A 19114-nucleotide genomic window follows, 5' to 3' on the forward strand; every position below is an offset into this window, starting at 1 on the left:
CCAATGCTGGCTGTATCCTTGAACACACAGAGACCTACCTAGCTCTGCCTATCAAGTGCTGGGATTAAAGGTGTGCACCACCAACCCCCAGCTTTTGCTATGGCTCTAATAGCTCTGACACCTGGGCAACTTTATTTATTAACATACAATTAAAATCACATTTTAGTACAAATAAAATACCACCATAACATAGGAAGATAGAAAATAACTGTACACACAGCATCTAGTCAGTAATGGTGAGTAAAATGGAAGTTAGAGTTATTTTTGACAAAACTCTTATTATTTTTGCTCTTCAGGCTATGAATTAACATATATAATACAGAGAGATAACTTGTTTAGGTTATCTTTAATACTTGATAAAGCTTTCACTACATTTTCCTTCAAAAACCTTGTATATATTTGTGCTGGAACAACGGCTTGGTGGTTGAAAGAACTTGCTGCTTTTGCAGAGAACCTAGGTACAGTTCCCAGAACATACACGGCACTTCAAAACTGCCATTACCACCATTTTTAGAGAATCTGATACCCTCTTCTAGCCTCCATAGGTGCAGCACAGCCATCTGGCACCCAGGGCAACTGCAGGAAAAGCACACATAAATTAAAAAATAAATAAATTAAAAAATATTTTATATTGCTGAAGTGAAAAAGGATGAACTTCATCTTACATGGATTCATGAGATCATAAAATCAATAAAATAATTCTTAATAAAATAATACTTAATTTCAGTATAGCACAATTCGATTTCAAGATATTATGAATAAATGCTAAATTCATATAAACAGCAATCTGAAATGTAAGATTTGCAAACTATATTGAATAGAACACAATATTTTGATCATTTGAATGGCAACAATACTATAAGTATATTCAGTGTCTTAATAGATTTTAATCTTAAAATGATGCATCAGTATTCAATTATATAATACTATCTTTTGGATTCTGTAGTCAGAAAACTGAATAGATTTCATATTTATGACCTTAAATGTTCTTTATTTATGTAGTAAAATTAAAAGCATTTCATGTATATCATCTTCTCAAATACAGCAGAATTTGGATGTAAAGCATTCATCCTTGGTTCTCCCTTTCACCTCAACCTCACTGTTCTGTTGCTGTGAAGAGACACCACAACCAAGGCAACTCATAAAAGAAAACATTTTGTTACAAGGCTTGTTTATGGTTTTGGAGGGTTATTCATTGATCATCAAAGCAGGACACTGAAAGGCATGGTACTAGGGCAGTAGCTGAGAGTTTATGTCTTGATCTACAGGCAGCAGGCAGAGAGATGGATGGGGCTTAAGTGGGAAAATCCTAGAACCCTACCCACTTCAATAAGGTCACATCTTCTCCAAAAAGTGTTGCCTACTAATCAGCCCTAGACAGTTCACCAACTGGTGACTAAGGGTGCAAATATATGTATGGGACCATTTTCATTCAGACCACCATAATGATGAACTTCACTTTGTATCAACCACAGTATATATATCTGGTTGGCTTTTTATTATTGCAAACAAATGATGATTAAATTAAAGGATCTCATGCATTACACTGAATAAAATTTAAATGAGAATATCTTGTTGAAATCTACATTTTCATTTCTATGTATCATCCAATTACTAAATATCTTTGTCTAAGCAATTTAATTGAGTATTTACAAATATTATTGCAATTTAAAATACATTTCCATAATTGATGATATTTTAAAATCAGCTTTCAGCTTTCTACTCTTATTCCAAGTGTCAGATACTAAAATAAAGACTATGGAAGGGAGATGTTTATTGCAAAGACAGACAATTGTTATCAGAGTATGTAGCTAAAGGCATTTGAATTGAAAATATTGACAACAAAAGATAATGAAATCCTGAATATTTGCTAGAATACTGCAAGTCAAAAATACAGTGCCTCATCTATAAAAAATGTTTTTGGAATTGGAGATAATGGATAGAAAATGTAGAAACAGAGACAAGTATCTAGGATCATATGAGCTTCAAAACACCGGCAGGGAAATACCCTTGAGGTGTCAAACTTAGACAAAGAACACAGGCCACTAAGGAATTGTGAAAGTAAGAGAAACATTGTTCCCAAGGGAAGTACACACCAATCGGCTATCCAATACAAAATGATCAGACTTAGTGCTGGAGTTGAAAACAACAAAGATTAGAACTGGTCTTCCCAGGACTTGGCCAATATCTCAGATTTTCTTAGGGACCTATAAAAAAGATGTCTTTGCCCACAGACAGCAGGAAGCAGTTAAGAGAAAACTATGCCCACATTCCCAAGAGTTGGGAGGTGTGGATGGTTTTTGGTTATTTGATTGGTCATGGATGTTTGTTATATTAAGGGGAATATAGGAACAATAAGACAGAATCTACTACAAATTAATGGACAAATATTAATCTCAAATATTTTGTGTTTGTAAGGACTTGCATATATTGATACAAATTTAAGGTAATTTTGTTACTTTTTTTACAACATACTGTATGTTTGTACTCTTGTTTAAATGGTTTTTGGATATTGACAAAAATTTAAGGTTATTTTTGTTACAACATATTATATGTATGTTTCTACCCTTGTTTAAGATATTATATCTATGCAGTTCATTTAAAATATAAGGTCAAGTTCTAGTTTTTTAAAGCTATTATTATAAACTATGTAGGATCATCTTAAAAAACAGATTAGAAGTTAGTCATTTATAACAATCAAATTTGTAGATATGTTAGGTATGCTTTCAGGATCATATAGAAATATATTTTAGATAGATGGCCTTTAAGAACTTCAAAGAACTATAGAATATGACATTTAAAATGTTTAGTTAACGTAGGGTTTCTGATGACAATGAGACACATCTGCTCCTGGTAGCACCAATTTACTTATGAGATGATGGGCATTAAAGAAACTCCATAGGAGTTTGCTTTCATTGTGGCATGGTTTGCCACTGGGAGAAGAAACTGCTCTTGTCTTTGATTGATGGTTGACAATGAGCTGTGCAGACTGTACATGCAGGACACACAGGAAAAAGACTGTTGAACTTTGTCAAAGCAAGGCAAGACAGTCCTTCAAAATTCATGTTCCACAGAAGAGTCTGCCTGATATTCTGAGGATATAGAGGAAAGTGACTCACAAACTTTGCTAGAACAAGACAGGATAATCCAAAATTCCTGCTTCATAGAAAAGTCTGCCAGATGTTCTAGACCTTAAGGCTGAGGATGGATTCCCCAACATTGCAGAGGAACTCTGGGTAACTGTCCAGGCAGCCAAATATCTCTGTTGTTAGATAATATTACATCTTTCTTCGACTTTGATGAAGTTAAAGACTAGATAGCTATATTGCAGTTTTCATTAGTTATGATAAAGAGTGACTTAGGTATAAAATGTTAGATTCACTAAAATAGGATAACAGAGTATTTTCTTTTAATTTGCCAGAACTGAAATTCATTACATTGTGAGTGTAATCTTTACTTGACAATTGTTCATATTGTATGCAGTCTTAATTATGTTAAAGTTAAAACCTTTCATTGTTTTGTTTAGACAAAAAGGGGAGAATGTTGTAGAATATTATGCTAAGGTGTGTTACTTTTGTTTATGTTGCATTTGTTTAAATCTGTGAAGCTGTGAGACTTTGCCTGTCTAAAACACCTGATGGTCTAATAAAGGACTGTACAACCAACAGCGAGGTAGGAGAATGGATAGGCATGGCTGGCAGGCTGAGAATATAATTAAAAGGAGAAATCTTGTAGGAAAAATGGAAGTAGCCAGAAAAGGAAGAGAAATCCAGGAGCCAGCCACCCAGCCACAGAGTAAGAGTAAGATTTACAAAAATAAGGAAATAGAAAAAGTCCAGAGTAAAAGGTAGACAGGATAGTTTAAGTTAAGGAAAGCTAGCTAGAAATAAGGCAAGCTAAGGCTGAGCACTTATAATTAAAAATAAGCCTCTATAAGTGATTCATTTTGGAGCTGGCAGGCTGCCCCACCCAAGAAGAGCAAAAACAAACAATACCCCTTCCCTCATGGTCTTTTTATACTTTTCTGGCTTTTGTGATATTCCACATTGTATACTTGCTTCTGAGGATTTGGACATAAGAAGTGCTGATGAGATAGAACATGTACTATTTGTCTTTCTCAGTTTGGAATATCCCATTCAATATAATCTTTTTTATGTCCATCTATATACATGCCAATTTCATGAGTAAATTTTGCTTTCCATCTGAATATAATCCCATTGTGTACAAATAGCACATTTTCATTGCTCATTTTTCTGTTAAAGGAAATTTAGATTGTTTCCATGGTAAAACTTTTAGAAGAAAACATAGGAAATATCCTACAATTTATAGGTGTAGGAAAGAACTTTCTGAAGTCCAGGAATTAAGGACAAGACCTGATAACTGAAATCTCATAAAGCAATGATTCTGTACAGCTAAAGGAACAATCAAGAGAGTGAAGAAGAAATCCACAGAATGGGAGAGAGTCTCTGCCATGTCTCCAACAGACAGAGGATTATTATCTAGAATGTACAAAGAACTGAAAACACAATAAGATGGGCTACAGAAATAAACAGAAGAAATATAATGCCTGAGTAATACTTAAAAATAATATTTATTAGACTTAGCAATTAGAAAAGTGCAAATTATAACAACTTTGGTTTCCTTTTTTAAGTTATAGCAAACAATTTTAGTTAATTATTGTTGGTTGGTTGGTTTGTTGCTTTGTTTGTTTGTTTTTGGCCAGGGTTTCTCAGTGTAGCCCTAGCTTTACTGAGAACTCTCTCTGTAGACCATGTTGGTTCCATACTGAGAGATCTGCCTTCTTCTGCCTCCTAAGTGCTGGAATTAAAGGTGTGCACCACCTCACTTGGTCCCAATTATTTTTTTTGTAAAGTTCATCAATTTAAGCATTTTAAATGAAATATTATAGTTTACTTTTTTCCATTATGAAGTCCATTAACTTGAAATGATAGTTTATTTTATTAATTTTGTAAGATCTTAAGGTCACATTTCATTTATTTATTTATCTGTGCATATATTCATTAGATAATACAGATACAGATATTTAGCAAGATTAAACTGCACTCACTTAGCCAAGGTTTAGAGAAGAAAAGTACAATGCAAGATTGATTGCATGGGAGCCGAAGATGAATCAACATTCAAGGAAATGATAATCCTGGCCAGGATGATTCCCTGAACACTGCTTAAAGACATTTTAAATCTGGATTATTCCTTAATTGCACCATTCTGAGAAAAATAATGGGAAGCTCTCATTGGAGCATCAGTCCATATAATGTTACTTATATGTATATGTCTATATACATTACAGCCACTTGTTATTGGATAACCAAGTGTCATTAGTAATTTCTTTAAATTTTATTCTTCTCTCATACATTACATCCCTTTACCAAATTTTCCTCTTCCTCCACTTCTCTCAGTCCCTCCTATGCCTTGTCTTTCCCCCAGATCATCTCTTCCTGTTAAAAAAAAAAAAAACAAAAAAAAAACAAAAAACAGACCTTCAAAGAATAGCCACAGAATGTAGCCTAACAAGATATAATAGAACTGGAAACCCCCAGGAACCCACAAGGACAGCTAAGACTCCTAGCAATAATGGAGAGGGTGCCTGAACTGACCATCTCTTCTAATCAGATGGGTGAATACACTGTCATCAGAGAGCCTTTATCCAGTAACTGATGGAAGCAGATGTGGCGATCCATGGCCAAGCTCTGGGAGTCCAGCAGAAGAAAGGGAGAAGGGATTGTATGATCCAGGAGGGTCAAGATTATGACAGGTTAACCCACAGAGACAGCTGACCTGAACTTGTGGGAGCCCATTGACTTTGGACCAATAGTTTCAGAACCTAGGCCCTCTGCATGTGTGTAACAGTTGTGTAGCTTGATCTGTTTATAAGGCTCCTAGCAGTATGATCAGGGCCTATCCATGGTGCTTATCTGGTTTTAGGAACCTATTCTCCATGCTGCATTACCTCACCCAGCCTTGATTCAGAGGTAGGAGCTCAGGCCTACCTCAATTTGATGTGTCATTCTTTGGTCATGCCCATGGAAGCCCTGCCCCTTTTCTGAACAGAGAGTGAAGGGAGTGAATGGCAGGGTGGGGGTTGGGGTGTAGATGGGAAGTGGGAGGAGGGAACAGAAGGAGAGGAGAGAAAAGAAACTGTGGTCATTACATAAAATAAATGAGAAAAAATGTTAATTAAATAAAAGAAAGAAATGGGAAAATATCCTTGTATCAAGGCTGAACAAGGCAACACAGTAGAACGACTACAATGTCAAGCTCAGGCAAATGAGTCAGAGACACCACCCTGTGGTGATATTTTGATGTACTCTAATAAAACTTGTCTGAAGATCAGATCAGAGGACAGAGCTAGGCACAGAATTAGACAAAGAGGTCAGGCAGTGCTAGCACACATCTTTAATACTATCATTCCAGAAGCAGATATCTGTCTGGATCTATGTGAGTTCAAGGCCACACTGGGCTACATGATATTGATCTAGTCTAGGAGAGAAACAGCCAGGCAGTAGTGGCACACACCTTTAACCCTAGTATTTGGGAAGCACACAGGCCATTAATCACACACTAGAATAGCTGAGATAGGAAGTGAACTGGCTGGGCAGAGAAAAGCATATAAGACATAAGGAGACAGGGACTAGAGAGTCCTCTTCGGCTGGGGACTCAGGAGCATTCAGTCTGAGGATTCATGGAGGCTGAGGAGTTGGCAATGTGAGAAGTGGCTGTGGCTTGTTTCCTCTGATCTTTCAGCATTTACCCAAATATCGGGCTCGGGATTTTTAATAAGACCATTTAGAATTCATGAAACACCACCCACTCACATTGTTGGGAGTCCTACAAGAACACCAAGCTAGGGGACCTAGCTCAGACCCATGCAGGCTCCCTGACTGTCGCTCTAGTCTCTGTGAGCCCTATGAGTCCTGCTAAGTGTATTCTCTGGGCCTGTTCTCCTGGTGTATTCGAACCCTCTGGCTCCTGCGGTTCTTCTGCCATCTTTTCTTCAGGTTTTGCCTGGCTCTGCATCAAAAGCTGGAAATTTTGTGGAGAAAGAGGTACCCTCTTTTAATGTGGGTGGTAATGCAAATTTTTGTAGCCAATCTTGAAAACATTATGGAAGTTCCATACAAAGCTAAAACTAAATTGACTATAGAATTCAGCAACACCCTCTTTGGCATACACCCACAGGATACAACATACTATTCTGTGGCACTTTCTCAGCAATATTTATTCTCATATTGCCTTTTAAAATGCTTTTGTTTTCATTCCTAACTTATGTTTGAACTAATTATTTCAACTGTCTAAAATCAGCAACAGTTTTTTTTTATCAATACATATTCTAATATTCCAGTAAATGTTATTGGAGGTTTAAAAAGCATAATGGTTGAGAGTTTATCTAAATAGTAGGATACATGCTTATTTTCCTGGTCCTTTCATAGGAATATAGTTTACTGATTAATTTTATTTTAAAAAATAGCATTCATTTTTCCTCAATATTTCCAGTGAAAACACAACTTAATAATTCAGTAAAATCACTAGCATGATAACATGTAGAGCCAATTATTGCCACTTTGTGATATATAGTTATTCCTCCTCAGAGTTTGGTTTTATAACTATACTAGTCATGAAGAATTACAGTCAAGTCCATGCAGGAACCTATATTGTGGCCTTTGAAAGTCAAGATCATATTTTGATTAACAGAGGTAATAATTGTAGCGTGTGAGAGGGTAGACTTTATTAAACTCCTTGTGTCCAGCCGTGATTCTTACAGAAGGAGTAGCCTCAAGCTCCTACTGCCTGGGGACTTTGAATACTTCTGGTGCATTGTGATTTCAGTTCAGTTTCCTTTTCATGCTGAATTGTGTGTTTCACTAGAACTAGGGACTTGTCTTATTCACTCATTCATCATTCATTTCTTGCGTTTGTTCATTGTTTCATTCAGCATTCACTCTTCTTGCAAGTAAAACTAGTTTTAAAATGTTCACCATAAGAGCATACAAAATATGTGATAAAATAGAAAAAGAAAATAACTGAAAGTTTGATAAGACTATTACGGGCTGCAATATTAAACTATATTAATTTAAAAGAAAGTGATAATCTGTTTCAAAACCCTATGATGACTAACTCTGTAAATCTGGTAAAAATTCAAGAAACGTTTGTTTAACAAATTACTTATATTTTCTCAAATACCCTATAAAGAAGTAATTTTTATTTTTGTATTTTTCTTTTATTGATAATAGATTTTTTTCATTCAATATATTCTAATTAGGGTTAACCCTATACAAACCCCTCGAAGATCCACTACAACTCACTTCAACACCAAGTTCACACTCTTTCTTGTCTTTTAGAAAATAAACAGGCATCTAAAAAATAATGAAATAATAAAGAAAAATAAGATTAAACAAAAACAAAAAAACAAAAAACATAATATTCAAAATGAAAAACAAACAAACAAATAAAAAGGAGCCAAATTAAAAGCATGAGAAACTAATGTAGATGTGGAACCAAAAACATTTATACACACAAGAATCCCATAAAAACACAAAACTGACTGGAAACTATGATATACTCACAAAATACCTATAATGTTAAATCAAAAGAAAGCCTGACAAAACATTACTAGACAAAGAACTGCTAACCGTGATATTGAGTTCATGAATTGGGCCTGCTCTTAAGAATGGATTGTATCCGCACTGATACTCCACTGGAGAGACCTCATTTTTCAGTTGTGAGTTATTATCCTTTGGAGATGCTTCTGGGCTAGGGATGAGGGATTTTAATTGGGTTGCTGGTAAAAGAGGCTCCAAAAGAAGTCCCCCTCAAAACCCAGACCATTGCCAGCAATATTGATTGCTCTCCAAAAAATGGGTAGTAAGGCATTTTTGCTGAAGACAACACCTGCAGAAGTCATTCAATGTACAGTTGAAGCTGGTGCCTTACACAGAGCCCTCACCAATACTCACAAATGTTCACAATATTGGAAAGTACATAGACCACCTCCAAATGATATTCTTAAACATCAACTCATCTACAAACTTTTCAAAATTTCTACATTGATGACATGCCTGTAAGATGTGCTAGGGTAATAGCAGCACAAAGCTTGTGAGACTAACTAACCAATATCTGATTGGATTTAAAGCAGACTACATAGATGGAAACAATCCTAAAAACTGCTCAGGTGAACATGAGCTTGACCAAATACACCAAGGACCTAAGGAAAAACGAAATACTCCTGCTCTGCTAAGTAAAAGTTGCTGTGGATATTGCTCTGTATAAATAAAATGCTGATTGGCCAGTAGCCAAGCAGGAAGTATAGACGGGACAAGCAGAGAACAGAATTCTGGGAACAGGAAGGCTGAGTCAGAGAGACACTGCCAGAGGCCACCATGAGTACCAACATGTAAGATACTGGTAAGCCAAGAGCCATGTGGCAAGGTATAGATTTATAGAAATGGGTTAATTTAAGATGTAAGAACTAGATAGCTAGAAACCTGAGCCATTAGGCCAAAGAGTTTAAGTAATATAAGAGTCTGTGTGTTTATAAGTAGGCTGCGGGACTGCCGGGGCTTGGTGGGAGCTGGAGAGAAACTCTCCAGCTACAAAAAGTGGCAATAAAATGTCTCCTAACAGCATTCTTCTATGCACATAAATCAGTGCCTTGTTCAGCCATCATCAGAGAAGCTTCCTCTTGCAGCACTGAGGACAAGTACAGATACCCACAGCCAGATAATATTCAGACAGTTAGTGATCTTGGAACACTCAGTCCAAAAGGGAATGACTTCATTAAATCCTGTTCCTTGGGGATGAGGGAATCATACCAAAAAGAAGGAGGAATGAGTATACAAGTCAGAGATGATAGAAGATACCAGGAGAATAAGGTCCACTAAATCAAGATTACCAAAATTCATATGAAGTCACAGAGATGAAAGTATCATGCAAAGGGACTGCATGTGTCAGTGCTAGATGGGATCCCAGCACTGATACATGACATGTACACAAGGAGTCATATCTTAAAGCTTGTCTTTAAACATTTGCTTCAAGTAAATAGCAAATAAAATGCTATATTTCTGAAGCATTATGTAAAATTTTAACTATCTGAAATATATTCCAGGTTTTACTTTTGTCTTACCTATAAAATAATAGATTATCTTTATCCAAATGTACTTTTCATAAATAAAACCTAGAGAAATATTTTAATGTGGCCTTCTATGATCACCAGATTTTATTTTCTAGTTATTAAATAGGAAGTATAAGAAATAGTAAAACACTACCTCATACAAAGGTTCTGATGTTTTCTTAAAGGTATAATAATTTGACTCTGCATATATCAAGTTGTACTTAAGGCACATACTACAGATTTCAACATAATAGTTTTAATAAAGGACCAGTACTGAAATATTTATGAAAATTTAATGTATACCAGTTTTATATCCAGATGCTTTGCTGAAAGTGTTGATCTGTTCCAGAATTTTTCTAGTGAAATCTTTGAGTCACTTATGCATAGTATCCAATTAACTGTAAATAAAGACATTTTATCTCCTCTTATATTTATATCCTTTGTGTTGCCTTCTCTTGTCTGTTTTTCTAGCTAAGACCTTGAGAACTATGTTGAATAAAAGCATGTGGAGACAGTAGACAGCTCTACCTTGAAAAAGTATTTAAGTAAGTAGTATTTTTATATTGAAGAAAAACCCACTGAAGAGATATCAAGGAAACAAGATATCTCATTCAAAATTGGGTTAAGAACAAACAACTAAAAAAAAAATACCTTGCAGTTTACATAACCAAAAAGGTGAAAGACTTCTCCATAGATGTCATTTACCAACGTTAAATCAATTTCAGATGAGCACTTTAAACAGAGCTTCAACCCCTAAGGAAAAAGAATTAGTCATTAGTCTCCCAACAAAAACAAAAACAAAAGCACAGTTTTAACACAGAATTTTACCAGAATTTTTAAAAAAGAGTTAATGCCAATATGCCTCAAATTATTCCACAAAATTGAAACAGAAAGAACATTACCAAAACCATTATATGAGGCCACAGTCACCCAACATTCAAAGTACACAAAGATTCAACAAAGAAAGAGGATTAGAGGCCTATTAGTCTTATGAAAATATATGCAAAAATAATAAAATGCATGCAAACTTAATCTAAGAACACATCAAAATAATAATCCACTATAATCATGTAGGATTCATCCCAGGGATACAGGGATAATGCAAAATATGAAAATCAGTCAATATAATGCAACACTTAAACAAACTTAAAGAAAAAATAGACACAATCATCTCATTAGATATTGAAAATCCTTTGATAAAATTCACCACCAATTATTTTTAAAAGTCTTATAGATATTAGGGGTATGAGGGACCTACCCAAGCCTAATGAAGACGATTTACAGAAGTAAATACTCAACATCAAATTAAATGAATAGAAAATCAAAGAAATTCCACTTAAAACAGGAAAAAGACAAGGATGTATACTTTCTCCATATCTATTCATTATAGTAACTGAGGTTCTAATGGGATCAAGGGGATACTAATTAGACAGGAAGAAGTCAAAGTATCATTACTGGCAGATGATATGATAGTATATATAACAAACCCAAATTTTTTTCCAGGGGATGCTTACAACTGATAATACCTTCAGTGCTGCTGCTGTATGCAAAATTAACTCAAAAAATTGAGTAGCATTTGTATATACAAATGTAAAGGACTGATAAAGAAATCAAGGAATCAGCAATATTTACAATAGCCACAAATAATAAAAATATCTTGATGTAACTCTAACCAATCAAGTGAAAGACTTATATGACAGAATATTGTAGAATATCATTTTAAAGAGTGTTAGTTTTATTTATGCTGCATCTGCTTAAATCTGTTAAGCTATGTTACTGTGCCTGTCTAAAGCACCTGATGTTCTAATAAAGAGTTAAATGGCCAATAGCTAGGCAGGAGAGTGATAGGCAGGACTGGCGGGCAGAGAGAATATATACAAGGAGAAATCTAGAAGAAAGGAAGAAAGAGCAAGAAAAGGAGGAGAGGATGATAGGGGCCAGTCACCCAGCTACACAGCCAGATACAGAGTAATAGTGAAAGTAAAATACACAGAAACAAGATAAGGAAAAAGCCCATAGGCAAAAGGTAGACAAGATAATTGAAAGTTAGGAAACAAGCCAAGACAAGACTGGCTATTTATAATTAAGAATAAGCTTCTGTTTGTGATTTATTTGGGAGCTGAGTGGCAGGCCCCCCAAAAGACAAAAAAAAGACTTCAAATCTTTTAATTAAGAAATTGAAGAGAATACCAGAAGATGTAAAGATTCCCTATGCTTATGGATCAGGAGAATTAACATAGTAAAAATAGTCATCTTCCTAGATGCAATGTACAGATTCATTGAAATACCCATCAAAATTTCAACACAATTCTTTATAGACCTTGGAAGGACAACACTTTCTTCATATGGAAAAACAAAAGACCCAGGATAGCTAAAACTATTCTGTGAAATAAAAGAGTATCCAGAGGTATCACCATCTCTGACTTCAAGCTCTATTACAGAACTATAGTATTTAAAACTGTATGGTATTGACATAAAAACAGAAAGAATGATCAATGGAATCCACTCAAAGACCCAGACATAAATCCACATGCCCATGGATAACTGATTTTTAATAAAGAAGTAAGTAATAAAAAATGGAAGAAAAGATATATCTTCAACAAATGGTGCTGTTCTAACTGGATGTCTGCATGTAGAAGAAAGTAAATTAATCCATATCTATCACCCTGCCCAAAATTCAAGTCCAAGTGCATCAAAGGCCTCAATATAAATCCAGATGCACTGAATCTGACAGAAGAAAAAGTGGGAAATAATCTAGAATGCATTAGAATGGGAAACAACTTCCTGAAAAGAACAACAATAGCACAGGCATTAAGATCAACAATTAATAAATGAAACCTCATGAAGTTGAAACGTTTCTGTAAGGCAAAGGACATCATCAATATGACAAAGTGGCAGCCTATGGAATGGGAAAAGTTCTTTACCAACCCAACATCCAAAAAAGGGCTAATTTCCAAAATAGGTAAAGAACTCAGGAAGCTAGATATCAACAAACCAAATAATTCAATTAAAAAATGGGGTACAGTTCTAAACAGAGAATTCTCAACAAAATAATCTCTAATGGCTGAGAATCACTTGAGATGCTCAACATCCTTAGCTATCAGGAAATGCAAACATAAATGATGCTGAGATTCCTTCTTATATTTGTAAGAATAGTTAAGGTCAAAAACACAAGTGGTAGCTCATGCTGGAGAGGATGAGGAGCAAGGGGAAACCTCCTCCTTTTTGGTGGGATTCCTAGTAATTGAGGATAGGAAGCCTGAATGAGCCATCTTCTGTAACCATGCAAGGCTTCCAGAGGTGAGACTGAGACAAACCCAGCCACAAATCCTTCATCCTACAATCTGTCCCAATGGCAAGATGAAGTGGGACAATGGTGGCTTAGAACTTGTGGGAGTGACCAACCAATGACTGATCTAACTTGATGCCCAAGCCAAGAAGGGGAGCTCATGCTGGACACTGCCTTGATGGCCTGGAACCAGAATTGTATGGCTTGAAGACTTTGAGTAGAACAAAATATGAAAATATGATTGTCTGGCAAAAACAAGTCAATGAAATGATTCCTACTGATATTCTGATATTTTTGTAGATTAGTGCCTCACCATCAGAGATGCTTCCTTTAACAGCTGATAGGAACAGATGCAGAGACCCATAGCCAAACATTAGGTGGAGCTTGCAGAATCCTATGAAAGAAGGGAACGAAGGCTTGGAGGTGCCAAAGAATTTGAAGATAACAAGAAACAGTCCCACAGAGTCGACTAAGCAGGGATCACAAGGACTTACAGAGGTCCTCTATATCTATGTTATGGTAGTTTGTCTTGGGGCCTTTGTAAAATTACAAACTGTGGAGAATGTCTCTGACTTGCTTGCTAGATCTTTGGACCCTTTTCTTCCTACTGAATTGCCTTGTCCAGCCTTAATATGAGGATTTGTACCTACTCTCATTGCATCCTTTTATGACATAATTAGATTATTTCCCTAGGAGGCCTACTTATTTCTGCGGGGAAATGGAGGAGCAGGGGAACTGGGGAGAGGGAAGATGGGGGTCAACTGGGTGGAGGGAGAGGAGACCGCTGTCTGAATGTATTGTATGAGAGAAAAAATAAATAAAAAGAAAAAAGAAAGAAAGCAGGCTGAATAAGCAATGGAGTGCATAAGCCTTACTCTCTGTGGCTGCTTCATTAGCTTCTGTCTACAGATTCCTGCCCTATGGGAGTTTCTGCTGTCACTGCTTTTGAAGATGAACTGATATGAAACTGTGAGCAAAATAAACACTTTCCTTTGAAATGAGCCTTATCATTCCATTTACCATTGAGGATATGAATATTCTGTCCCATTGGAAAAAATGGACAAAATTCTGCAGAAATATCTTACCGCCCTTGGAAGATTTTAATGTCTAATAGATTTAAATAAAGGGAATTTTTGTTTTAATTATATCACTGCCATTATTAATATGAACTGATAATAGCTGCCTTAAGAGCCATTTAAATTTTTTTCTTGCATGCAAAAAATATACTTTCTATAAAAATCAATACTTAAACATGATTTCAAGTTGATGCTATACTCAGAGAGCAAATGCCTATTTGACAGCCTCAAATCAAGTTCACATAAGGATATAAAGATATTATGTAAAATATGATTCATAACATTTTAGATGTTTTATTTCTTGTATAATATCATAGCTTATAGTCAAAGTGGTGAGATAACTTTTTGAAGAATTTCTATTTAGGATCATTTATAAATTTCAGGTATTTCCAAAATGACAACAGATTAAGAGACACATAGTTTATATGATTATTGTCATCAGTCTGATTATCAAAAGAATTGGTATGTTCTTTAGTGTATCAGAGTTGTTCTACATAAGAGTTTAAAGCCAAATTTCTTGTAGTTTTTGATATCTGAGATAATGATACCTTGAAGCTTTATAGAGCAACCTTAGTGTTACTTTTCCCCTCCTTCATTCCTCTTCTTTACTGACCCCTTCTTGTCCCCTGTTATAATCCTCTCCTTATTTATTATGTGTTCCCCTCATATCACCTGTAGTCCTGAAAATACTCTCCACAATAAATGTAGACTAACAACAACAAAAAAAAAATAATACCAACCACAAGGAACTTTCTTTTCATTAGTTGGTAAAGACAATCCAAGTGAATCCCAAAACAATATGGAATGTTCTTCTTAGTTGACTCTCAGTATTTGAAAGTAAGCTTCTATTGCTTGAGATGCTATACAATTAGGACATTGGACTCATATTTTAAGCTGGATTTACCCTAAAAATACCTTTCCTGTGGTTTAGCTTCCAGGGTATAGAAAGTACTATGCAACTGCTAAGAAAGTAAGCAGTTAAAATTTTTTCTTGGATGTGACATCCATGAAGCAAAATAGTACACAACACAAGATGTTTAAGGTGAAATAATGTTGCTTACGTTATTGTTGTTACCAACATCTGTTGGAGTGGAGTTAAGACCCACTCAACAAGAAAGGAATCATGCCTGGTACTAGAAATTATGCCACCTACCCAGACTTAGTGAAATCATGTCTCTTAGTACACAGTCTACTACTACCACTTTGCTAGACTACCATTATTTCTTAACTGCATTCTAAATCCTATCCTTATACCAATAGATAAACAAATACCTTCCCTCATCAAAGAAGCTTCTCTTTAAGGAAAAGGGAGACCATTACAGAGCACCAGAACTGAACACAATTCATCAGTGGATTGTGAAAAACCAAGTCTGAAATGCACACATCTGCAACAAACCTTGTAGATCTGTGCCCTACAGAACATTTTGAAAGAAGGATGCTGAGATTGTTACAGCTGGAATACCAGTAAGTCTACTGTGAGAACACTAGTTTTAATGATAGCTGCATAAAGAGGATCAGGCCCTCTGAATAGGTGAGACAGTTGATTGGCTTGATCTGTTTGGGAGGCATCTAGGCAGTGGTACCAGGTCTTGGACTTGCTGCATGAGATAGCTGTTTGAAACCTGGGATTTATACAGGGACGCTTGGCTCAATCTGGGAGGAGGGGACTGGACCTGCTTGAACTGAGTCTATCAGGTCGATCTCAGTCCTCGGGGGTGGCCTTGATCTGGAGGTGATGGGAATAAGGGGTGGCCTGGGGGAAGGAGAGAGGGGCAGGAAGGGGGAGAACAAGGGAATCTGTGGCTGTTATGTTGAACTGAATAGTATTGTAAAATAAAATTAAATAAATAAATAAATAAATAAATAAATAAATAAATAAATAAAAAAAAAGAAGATCTAACAATGATAATACCAGTAGACATGCTAATACAGAGGGGGTGGATACATCAAACAAGTCCCAATCCTAGGTAAAGAACTTTAGGAAACTAATGACTCCTCGGAGGAAGAATAAGACTCTCCAGGGCATCTTGATTATCCAATACAATGAGACCATCCCTGAAACCATATACAGACAAACAACAAAAGTTATCTCAGAGTGTTATATTTAAACATTTGTTCATGTACAAGTATATGTGTGTATGTCTGTATGTAGTATACAAATTTATATATTTCTAGATTGATATATATGTGTGTATGTATGCATGTATGTGTGTGTGAGTATATTTATGTATTTATGTAAAAGTAATAAAGAAAAAGTGGCTATCAATTTAAGAGTGAGGAGGGACATGGAAAATTTAATGGTAGGTGAAATGGGAGGAGCTGGATGGAGGAAAGGAGAGAAATAATGTAATTATTTGTTAATTAAAATATAAAAGTATTTTAAATTGTTTAAACTGTTACTTTACATTTAAGGCAGTTTCATGTTCACATCAAAAGAGATAACAGTTTAAAATTCCTATATATTTTGAAGCCATAATCAATTGCTGCAAAGCATCCCCCAATACCAGTGTCCTCCAGAGTGGCATGTTTAGTATCATTGAAGATCCTTTGCTATGCTATGTTGATTATCATTGAGAATCCAAAGGGCTTACCCTCAATGTTCTGTATTTTCTGACTTCAAACATATGTAAAATGTCATGAACTCACCATTTATACATTGAATCCAACATATTCCTTTTGTTTTTACTCCAATCAATGAATCAATATAGCATAATTGTCTCTCTGTATCTATGGGGGTACTTTTTTTAGTACTTCTCACGTATATCAATATAAACACATATAAAGCTCTTGTTTTGAAATTTTTAATGAGCTTTTTTCATGAATTAATTTTATTCAAGTATAAGATATGTATATCAAGTTCAATCTCTGTTAAACAATGAAACAAGTACTAAAATTTAACACTTTATATCACAAAATTTTCATGAAATATTTTATTTGCTTGCATATTTCAATTTTCATTTTATTTTGAAGATTATGATATAATTATGCCTTTTCGCCTCCCCCTTTCTTCCTTCCAAACATTCCTATATATGCCTCTCTACTCTCCATCAAATTCATGGCCTTTTTTTCACTAACTGTTATTGCGTGAATATATGTGTATGTACATACACATATATTACCATACCTAAACTGTTAATCGACAACACCCCTCAAATGGCCCCAGGTCCAGCTATCTCCCCTGCTTTCTCTCCCTCCACCCAGTGTGACTTTTATGGGTGTTATTTGCCGACTTGTTTCTTTCTTGATGAAGATTCAAAATGTTATCCATATGCAGACACGAAGCATTATGAGCTCTCTTTTTTAAAATCACATTTTTGAATATTTGGTGGCATTGACATCAGAATTGCATTAAAGACAGTCGTACATGTTTGGTGTGCCTTAATATCAAATAGCTCTTAGCACTACACACATTAGTGACCTATATTCAGTTCATTTTTAGTTTAGATTTTTTATATATTTAAATAATATTATGAATATTATGAAAATATTTATATTCAAATATTTTGGAGATGAGTTACTAATAAAATTTAAAGTCATTTTAAAATAAGAATTATTAGTACAGCCTGAATTAAAACAGCCTCATTCAAGAAAAAATTCTAATAAAGGAAAATTAATAACATATGCTTTAATTATTGAATTTTATAATAGCTGTATCTATTATAAAGGTATTCTGAATGGTCCATTGCCTCACAATATGAAAGTATACATTTTACTTATTCTCTTACTACAGTTTAGAGGTATAGAATACCACAGACCAGATATTTTATATGCAATATTTTATATTGATCTATTTATGGAGACTGGATATGAAAATCACGGCAATATGAAAGTATTCATTTTACTTACTGTCTGACTACAGTTTAGAGGTATAGAACACAACAGACCAGATACTTTATATATAATATTTTATATTGGACCATTTATGGAAACTGGATATCAAAATCATGGTCAGTAAATTCTTTACTGTATTGTGCCACATTGAAATGTGACAGACAGGGAAGAAGGAAGGGAATGAGTGGGAGGAGGTTTGTATAGTAACTCACGCTTATGAAATACTACTTCTCAGCATAACTATATTAGGGATTAAGTTTCTAGCATATAGACTTTGGGAGGATTATGTGTTACTTCCTAATGTAATTATGCATTATTATTATTATATAAATGTATATGTTTATGATAAGAAGTATATTAAAATATTTGAATTATTTTTGGTTTCTCCATGTTAATATTTGATCTATACCAAAGGTATAATAAAATAACAAACATAGCAGAAATGATAGTTGCTTCAGAAAATGGTGCTTCAAAAAGTGGATGTACACAGGCAGAATAATAAAGCTAGACCATATTTTCACTATATACAAAACTCAACTCCAAGCTGATCAAAGAATCAATGACTCAATGGGTTTAGAAACATAAGGACACAAAGATGAGCCAATAGGGAAAGGGATACAGAAGGAATCGAGAAAAAAGTGGGAATATGTACAAAACATATTGCATGAAATTAACAAATTTAGTTAAAAACTCAAAATTATAATGTAGTAGAAGAAACTAGAAAAAAATGTAGACATAGTTATAGAGATACAGTAAGTCTGGGAAAATGCATGGAACAAAAAAATAAAAGAA

This window comes from Peromyscus leucopus, chromosome 9 (genome assembly GCF_004664715.2).
Source record: "Peromyscus leucopus breed LL Stock chromosome 9, UCI_PerLeu_2.1, whole genome shotgun sequence".
Lineage (NCBI taxonomy): Eukaryota > Metazoa > Chordata > Mammalia > Rodentia > Cricetidae > Peromyscus > Peromyscus leucopus.